The sequence below is a fragment of the Octopus bimaculoides genome, chromosome 4 (assembly GCF_001194135.2).
Source record: "Octopus bimaculoides isolate UCB-OBI-ISO-001 chromosome 4, ASM119413v2, whole genome shotgun sequence".
In the NCBI taxonomy this organism is placed as follows: domain Eukaryota; kingdom Metazoa; phylum Mollusca; class Cephalopoda; order Octopoda; family Octopodidae; genus Octopus; species Octopus bimaculoides.
The window spans coordinates 23,396,543-23,406,413 of NC_068984.1; the positions used below are offsets into that span (position 1 = coordinate 23,396,543).

The 9,871-nt window shown below is 35.5% G+C and overlaps 1 long non-coding RNA gene across 1 annotated transcript in view; it reads left to right on the forward strand.

Moving 5' to 3' along the window:
• Nucleotides 1-6,585: 6,585 nt before the first annotated feature.
• The window catches only part of LOC106876801 (uncharacterized), a 17,043-nt gene continuing 13,757 nt past the window's right edge, over nt 6,586-9,871 (forward strand). The window contains exon 1 of the long non-coding RNA XR_008264031.1: nt 6,586-6,665. This is a non-coding gene — a long non-coding RNA (uncharacterized LOC106876801). The remainder of the gene's footprint in view (nt 6,666-9,871) is intronic.

Below are 9,871 nucleotides of genomic sequence, written 5' to 3' on the forward strand. Positions count from 1 at the left end.
CACGTGTTTCTGTGGAATACTCAGCCACACACACAGTAATTCAATGAGCACGTAATTTAGTTGATCGAACAACTAGAATAGTCATCATCGAAACCAACGCAGATCCATATATTTTTTATTGAGACTTAACTGTTGTCAATGTTATCTCATTGATTCATACACAGTATCAAAGCAATAAAACTAGAACAACTCATAATGATTATTAACTCAGGCGGATGCCACAAATTTAAGGGAAGGGACTTAGTCGATTAAATCGATCCAGAATTGACTAATGCTTATTTCATTTGGTCGATCCCGGAAGAATGAGATCAGATCAGAAAATGTACATAAGTAAACACTGCAAGAAAAGTACTTTCGCTGTTGTACTGATTCTTTCAACCCTTTCCCTTGTAAGACAGGCTAATAAGATTGTACATGTGTAAATAACTCAATAATATATGGTAAATAATTCAATGATATGTAACAACACATAATTCTGTCATGTATAATAGCATTGATATATATATATATATATATAATGTATGATTAGACTTTTTTTTACCATATGACGCAATAAATAGCAAAAGAATACGATGATATATTACTACATAGAAATACTAAAACATATTTGGACATAAATGCTTTAAAGTTTGGTCAAATCAGCTTGTTGTCAGCGTTCGTATACATCTAGCAGATGGCGACATAGCGAATAGAATGTATTGCTATCTAGAATGATTCTGAGCGCTCATTTGACATTGACTCTCGAACAAATGGCCGAGTAATAACGTTATAAATGTCATAAGACCTAACAACTATGGAGAAAAAAGAAGAAACAACAAAAACTGTAAGGCAACTAAAAGTCTAAGCTGAAACTGGAACTACAAAATACTATGATAAAACGATGGCAAGAAAAGCCCTTACATAGCAAATTCTGGTATAAGCCAAACAGAAAACAAATAGACAAAGTAAAATCCCGGTTTGTAATTGCGGCACAAGATCAAAGCCTCCTCACCATAAACCAGCAAAAACACAAAATGAAGAAAACTACAATAAGTAACTGCAGAATATGTGGTGATGGGGAAGAAATAATAAATCATATTTTCTGTGGTTGTGATGTGCATATATATATATATATATATATATATAACTGTTTCATAGTTGGTTGATTGTTCTCCAGAGAAGTCGTACCTATATTCTCGCCCCACTAATCGGTAACATAGCATACTTAGCCACTATATAAAGCAATCATAAATTAGTCTAGCACAGTAGTGCTTAGCTCCATTTGTGTAGTTTTGCTTTCAATAGCTTGCCGTTTATTAAAGGATATCTATTTTCATGTATGACACAGTGTGAATCAAGTGAACTGAAATAAATGAAATTATATTTTTTGCATGAGTGCACGTACATATGCGAATACCACACACACACAAACAAGACATGTGTGTGCGTGTGTAATTATGCATAGATATATATGTTTGTATCTTTTTTCTTTCTCTCTCTCTCTCTATCTGTATACATATATATGTATCTATGTATGTATGTATGTATGATGTATATATGTATGTATACGCACGAATAATACACACATATGAATGCGTCTTCACATTTATATGTATCTGTGCCTGATATATGTCCCTATGAGACGGTAAGTGTATCTATTAATTCATGTCAAATCACTGTGTTTACCTCAGTTGCTAGGAAATGGACTAGCTATAAATACTTCCGTGCGAGTTTTTCATTTGTCTTGCTCTCATTTCCTGCTATGTTAGAACTTCCTGAAAGGAAAAGATGTTGTCTCTTCACAATACTACCATTAAATGAGTAAATATACTCAATAATTGACAGCTATCGATTACTATTTCATTAACGAATATAACGTTACCAATTTTACACGACCCTTCTATTACAAAATGTATTTCTACAAAGTAATCCATGTGTATTTGTTAAGGGGAATGAGTATAAAAGACATTGTTTATGAGACAGCATTGAGCATGAAAGTCTAACACACACACACACGCGCACACACACACACACACACACATACAGACACACACACATACGCACACACGTAGTTGAATATCAAAACAAAGATGGTTTAATAATGGATTGCTAATCCAAATGAAATAACACACACACACACACACACACACACACACATAATATATATATATATATATATATATATATATATATATATATATATATATATATATATATATATATGTATGTATGTATGTATGTATGTATGTCATTATGTTTGACAGAAGGGGTATTAATTATATTGTGCGTGAGTATCAATTTAAAATAGCAATCTATGTATCATACTTATTGTTGGTAAGCCTAGTACTTATTCTATCGATCTCTTTTACTGAACCGCTAAGTTTATATATGTATATATGACATTGTTCTTAAAAGCTAGAGAATCGCAAGCGTAACTTCAATACACAAAAATATTAATTTAAGTGACTATTTGGAAGCATTTTTGTTGCTTTATTGTTATAACATTTAAAGATGGGAGTGTAAATCAACATTAAAGAATGATCAAAAAGGTGGCAGTCAATGATAATATGTCTCAGAATGTGTGGATATTGTTCTTCTTCTTGTTGTGTGTCTTCTTTTTTTAAAGTCGAGTGATAAGTGTAGATAAGGCAAAACATGTTTACATTGTTGTTGTTGGTACTCCGTCGCTTACGACGTCGAGGGTTCCAGTTGATCCGATCAACGGAACAGCCTGCTCGTGAAAATTAACGTGCAAGTGGCTGAGCACTCCACACACACGTGTACCCTTAACGTAGTTCTCGTGATATTCAGCGTGGCACAGTGTGACAAGGCTGGTCCTTTGAAATACAGGTACAACAGAAACAGGAAGAAAGAATGAGAGAAAGTTGTGGTGAAAGAGTACAGCAGGGTTCGCCACCATCCCCTGCCGGAGCCTCGTGGAGCTTTAGGTGTTTTCGCTCAATAAACACTCACAACGCCCCGTCTGGGAATCGAAACCGCGATCCTATGACCGCGAGTCCGCTGCCCTAACCACTGGGCCATTGCGCCTCCACCATGTTTACATACAATTGAATATTTTGAGTTCATATATACCGACTTGATAAAGTCAGTGATTCAGTCTTGTCTCACATCTATACGAGCTGGTCGAACAGGATACTGAAACTAGTGATGAAAGTGAATAAAACAGATTGGCTGAACGTATCACAGTGTTATTAATAATGTCTTATAAATAGAACAAAGGAATAATATAGCTGGAAGACAAGACTTGGAAGATAACGGAAGATTAATGAGTGTTGCAGGATCCTGTAAAAATTACGACTATAACTGTCATAGCTGAATCGATCGATCAAATTATTCTGCAAGTAATTAACCCCAAATGATTTGCATCTCAACAAACTTATTAAGAACTTCAGAAATACGAGACAAGAGAGTCTCTACACGATGACTTGACTTACTAGAAATAGCAACCAAATCTCTCTCAATTACTCTTAGGCTTTAAATAAGATAATAACACATTAGACACTTTTGCCAAAACTAACTAGAATCTTAAAATAGTTCAACTTTTGTCAGATCCTTGCAATTGGCCAGTACTTGATCAAGGCTGACCTAGGGCGAAACACTGCTAACAATTTCTGGGAAAGGAAAATTACACGAAAGAAACTAAATTTGACTTAGCAGTATTAGATTTAAAAGAAACGTTCTAGTGGTTTCGCCTCAAGTTAACTCTGAGCAGTTCCGAGGAGGTGCCTACACACTTTACTTTCTAACTAGTGGCAGCGACACCTATCATTTAATCTAGATTTTTGTTTCTATTGTTCCGATTCGGTTTTTGTCGGTCAGTGTTTAATAGTTGTTTTAGGATATAGATTTGTTGGGTGATTTTTAAAAAATTTATTCGTTTTCATGAAAATACTTGTAAGTGTAATGAAAATAAACCGTTGGAAGTTCTTTGCTTGTAATGGGCCTTCCCCTGATTTCAGAATATCGATTAGTTTGGCTTTTCACCAAAACTAAGGTATTTTTTACGTGTGAGAGAATAGTCGTTAAAGAGTTTGATCAACCATGTTCTAAGGCTAAGTTATTTAGCTCCGTGAAGATGTCAAGTTCCACTGCTTTTTCATTTTTTAAAATTATTTTCAAGTAAAAATCCATGAAAATCATAATTTGAGTTGCGGTCTGGATGATTTACCTTCAGATAATTTTTTTTCCTTTTCTCTCTTTATACTTCATTGATCTTTTCTTGCTAACTGCAATAATGTTATGGTATGTGCTCAATGCTCGAGGATAATTACATAAGATTTGTATGAAGTGCCATGTTTTCTTCCCGTTTCTGCTAATTTTTATGCATTCGATTAAATCTTTTCAAACTTGTCACTGAATTGAGAAGGAATTCTCTAGAGGATTTTGCTATTCATAGTATTCTCTGATAATGAATCAATTTTAACTATTATTTCATATAACTCGGAGATTTCCTTTGTGACTCCAGTTGTGAATTTATTTTGACAGCCTCGGGCTATGTTTCCTTTTCATACATAGCAAACCAATGCGCAAATTTGCCATTCAGTCTTCCAAAAATACTCTGCTACTTGATTAGTATTTACTTTATCGATCCTGGAAAGATTAAAAGCAAAGTTGAACCCGGCAGCATTTGAAATCAGAATTTAAAGTAATAAAAGCCTAACGCAGTGTACTAATTCAGCTATCCACCACACTACTATAATTTAAGACGGTTTCTTACAATGGCGTAAGAGCACAAATTTCTAGGGATGGGTATTCTTTTATCTTCTCTTCTTTACCTCGCTTCAGTCCTTGGCGTGAGGCCAGGCTGAGACACCGCCTTCGAGGATCTTAGTCGAACAAATTGACAGCAATACTTTTTCTTTTTAAATCTGGTGCATATTCTGCCAGTTATTTTGCTGAAGCGTTAAGTTAGGAGGACCTAAACAAACGAAAACCGGTTGTCAGGCGGTGGTAAGGACAAAATACACACACACACACATGCAAACGTACACGCACACACATATACATATATAAATATTATATATACATATATACATACACACACACACACACACACACACACACACACACACACACATATATATATATATATATATATATATATATACACACACATATATATACATACATACACATATATATATATATATACATACAAAGGTTGGACAAAATAATGAAAACACCTTAAAATTTCAAACAAATGTATTTTAATATGAGATAGAACTGCCTTTGGCAGTAATTACAGCTTGAATTCTACGAGGTATGGACTCATACAAAGTTTAAATTGTTTCCAAAGGAATTTTTGTCCATTCTTCAGCTAAAACCATCTCCAGTTCTTGTAGTGATGATGGTGGAGGATATCGACTCCTTACTTCTTTTTCTAAAATGCACCCTAAATGTTCAATATTATTGAAATCTGGGAACTGTGGTGGTCAGATAAGATGTTCGGCTTCACTAGAATGTTCCTCGTGCCATTCAGTAACAACTTTAGCTATGTGAATTGGTGCATTATCATCCCGAAAGATTGTTTTCCTTCTGGAAACAGTTCCGCAACCATAGGATGAATTTGATCAGATGAAATCTTTAAATAGTCTTGACTATTAATTCTGCCATGAAGGGAAACCATTGGGCCCACAGATTTCCAAGATATAGCTCCCCTCCAAGATATAGATCCTCCTACATGTTTAATAGTTGGAAGAAGGCAGTCTGGATCAAATGCTTCTTTTGGCTGTCTCCACACGTATACTCGGCCGGTGGTCGGAAATAAGGTAAAGGATGACTCGTCCGAGAAAATAACATTCTTCCACTGCTCTAGGGACCAATTCTGTAGGTTTTTACTCCACTCTAAACGCTTTGCAACGTTTGTTTTTTGAAAGTAGGGTTTTTCTGATTGCAGAAAACCCTACTTTGTATATCTGTATGCATGCATGTATGTATGCATGCATGTATGTATGCATGCTTGTATGTATGCATGCATGTTATCATTCAGTTTTATTTCAAGTTTTATTTCAAGATTTATTTCAAGATTTCTTGCCAATAAAGAGCTGCTTTCTAACCGAGAACCAAGGCCCCTTCATCAGAATTTGAAACAACCATTGATTTGTGCATGTTTGCGTGTATATGTGTAATATTTGGAATCAGTACATGTGAAGATTTGCAGTTTTTGCTTTATGTATGTATTCCCCATCTGATGGTCACTTCTTGTCGTGGGGGGGGGGTGCTTGTATATATATATGTATGTATGTATGTATGCATGTATGTATGTATCTATGTATGTATTATGAATGTATGTATTTATGTATGTATGTATGTATGTATGTATGCATGCATGCATGTATGTATGTATGTATGTATTATGTATGTATGTATGCATGTATGTATGTATGTATGTGTGTGTGTGTGTGTGTGTGTGTGTGTGTGCATGTGTATGTGCATGCGTGTATCAGTCACTGTCCATCTCCAGAGTAGTCATAAAGTTAGTTATTCTGTTTTAATAATATCTGTAGTATATTAAATTTCGTCAGCGTGCTTTTAACATATTTAATTACACATTTAGAACCCATAAATATCGTTTGTGTGGGTAATAAATTCAGTTTCTATATTCCTTACAATAAATACAACTTCACTTGCTACCGTATCAAAGAAAAATCTCAAGATATGCTAATGTAAGTTAATTTGCTTGTTTATTCTCTATTTCGAAAGTTGGAAAACTCGAGTTTTGAAATAATTCTTCTTATAGAAATTTTACTGTCAGACGTTCTAATGGCCTTGACGTTAAATTAGCTACTTTCATGGATTGTAAGAAAAGGGCTAGCACTGTGATTTTTGCCGTGCCTTGCAGAATTGACACGGTAGATACGGTTGATGTATGTTGGGCTAGCAAGAAAGCATGAAAAGGCAGATAATTCAAGTAGAGAGCATTTCGAGAATAGAAGAACTAACGAAGTCTTCAGCATGTTTGTTGAAGGATTGACCAAGGGCTTAGCAAAATGTTTGTGGAGTCAGATGATGTATGAATAATATACAGGCGGGAAGCTGGAAGGCAGCTGCAATATGTGAACTTAAAGAACAGTTTCATAGCCTATATCTCAGAGGAACTAGGCGTTATCATATAAGCAGTGATTGATAGAAGGAATACCGTATGTTTATGTGAGTTTGCTGATTGTTGATGTGTGAATTTTTACCAATAATGAAACCAGTCATTTTTGGTGTTGGTAGTGCAATTAATGAAGTCAATGCACAAATACACGCACACATGCACACGTACACACATACATACACAAACGCACACACCTGTACATACATAAATACATATATACATTCAGTGACATTCTTGTAATCCCAAGGTGCAAATGCATGTGTAGACTATGTCATGTTTCTGTGGAAAACATTATGCATGTGATTAGCAGCTGTCCTAAAATATCGTCACGGTACTACCTCCCTATGCGGCACGATGTTGTTGCTAAAACAATTTACAATGCCATCCGCAAAAAAGACTGTCCTGAAAATTCCTCTGTTAGAAAATTCCTCTGTTAGAAAATTCCTCTGTTAAGAAATACATTCATAAACACCAACTCAAGGAATACTGATGAAATATTCCCATCAAAACTTCTGTCAAATGTAAACATAACAGGCCGGATGTTGTTATTTGGGACAGAGGGGCAAAGGTATGCAGCTGACCATAGAGGTCAGCTGCACTGTAGATATAAATATCTCTTTGAAAATCAAAGTAAAAGAGGATATCTATGGGAAACTGCTTCGGAACCTTTAGCTTCTATATCCAGACTATGAATATATATTCATACCAATAATAATTGGAGCACTAGGTTTTATTAGCAAATTCTTAAAGGAGAAAGAGAAATCGACCGGCTAATTCGTACATTACATGTGCAATCTATGAGTGGAACAGTAAAAATATGCAAGACTTTTCTCAAGTTCCAAATGTAAATTTGTTTGTGTTAACTACATCCCAAAGATGGAGCCTTGTATCTTTGTTGGAAAACGGCTGCTTCCTCAGTGGAAGATTTATAATAACTAAAAAAATAGAAGAGACATACATACATACAGTAGCGTGCAAATTCATCTGGACAGGATCAAATTTCATAATTATTTTCAGGTTTTGATTAGAATTTGGTGCGAATTTTTGGATGAGTATCGCGTTCATTCATACTGGTTTCTTTAATTTTCATCCATTCAATCATGATTTGATTTTTTAGATCATGTAGTTCTGTTGGGTCAATTTCTGTGTGACTTTCTTCATCTATTTGATTTTCATCTGCCTTAGTGTTTATGGTTGGTTCAGAGAATAGTTCACTTTGCCTATCAATTACATTAACTCTTTCAATCATTATTATATTTTCATCAGCCCTCGGTTGGTCTATAATTATTTCCTCTGTAGTATCTTCTTTAGCTGCAGCTTCGTTCTTTTATCCTTTATTACTTGTTTAATTTGGTCAATCTCTATTTCAGTTAGTAATTTCTTTTTCATAATGTTTCTTCTGACGCTGGCAAGTTTGTTACTGTCTATGTAGGGTCTTACTTCGAGGTGTTTCTGTCTCCAGTTTAAGTAGGTTTGTACAGTATTAGATTTATTTGTGGAGAAACATATGGTATGATAGAAGGCCGTAAGAACTTCTTTATTATCTTCCCTAGACCATTTTTCATTCTTTTTCTTTTGGTTATTTGATAATGAGCATGGCTGGCCATCTGTTGGAATATTCCGGTTGTAGGGTACTTCCAGCTCCTCTGTTTCGGGAAGATTTGAACCGGTAGCTGATTTTTCGTATTGAATCTGATTCATCATTCGAGTACGTGGCCCTTTGTAACCCGGTTGATGACCATTCCGGTTTGTATTTTGCTTTATTATCAGTGAGGCATGACGAGCTTCGACGTTGACATTAGGGGACGGATCTGTCTGTTTAGAGTTAATTTTTTGAGACAACACCGTCTCCGAGTTCTCTGCATGTAAACATTGCTCGTAACGTAGCTTCTTATGGCTAACATATCTATATCGAGTACATGGCCCTTTTCAATCCGGTCGACAACCAATCTGGTTTGTAATTTGCTTTGTTATCATTGAGGCATGACGAGCTTCGACGTTGATATTAGGAGACGGATTTGTCTGTTTAGGGTCAATTTTATTTTTATTATTATTGGGTGAGAGACTAGTGCATGCCATCAAAGTGACACTGGGGTAAAATATACGAAGCCCGTTATACCCATCATGACTACCCGTCTGATAAGGGTACACCAGGCACATGCATCACAACCATATATGCGTGACATGATGATCTCATATCAAGATAAACAGCGCATGACCTCGTAGGTGGGACCCAGTTAGAATTTTCTTCAGGTCGAGTAGCCCATCCCGCTCAAAAGGTCCCTGAATAAGGTTTGTTTAAGGATGTTGAGCAAAACACCCATGTTTCCAAAGGTGAATTATTCAAACCCCAAGGAATTCCTCTCAACACATGACTATGATGCTCCCCCACTAATTCTTCTCGTGGTCAGAGCTGCACATATCGTCAGCTGCTAAAGAACACACCCAACTGGTTATGGTCAAACAACTGACAAGCAAATCTGTGGTATTAAGCAGAATATTTGCTGTAACCCATCTTTTTATACCAAGACAAAACAATGCACATGATAACACTTCCAATCAATTAAGACCAGAAGCCATGAGAGCTACTGCCTGGTATTATTATTATTATTATTATTATTATTATTATTATTATTATTATTATTATGTTGTTGCTTTTTCTTCTTTCTTCAAATTTTCTTCCATTTCTCGCCGAGTGTTTTCCGTACACCTAGGGCAGAGAAACTCGTATGCATTCCCAGTTTACACACGCAAATTCACAGGTAAAACATG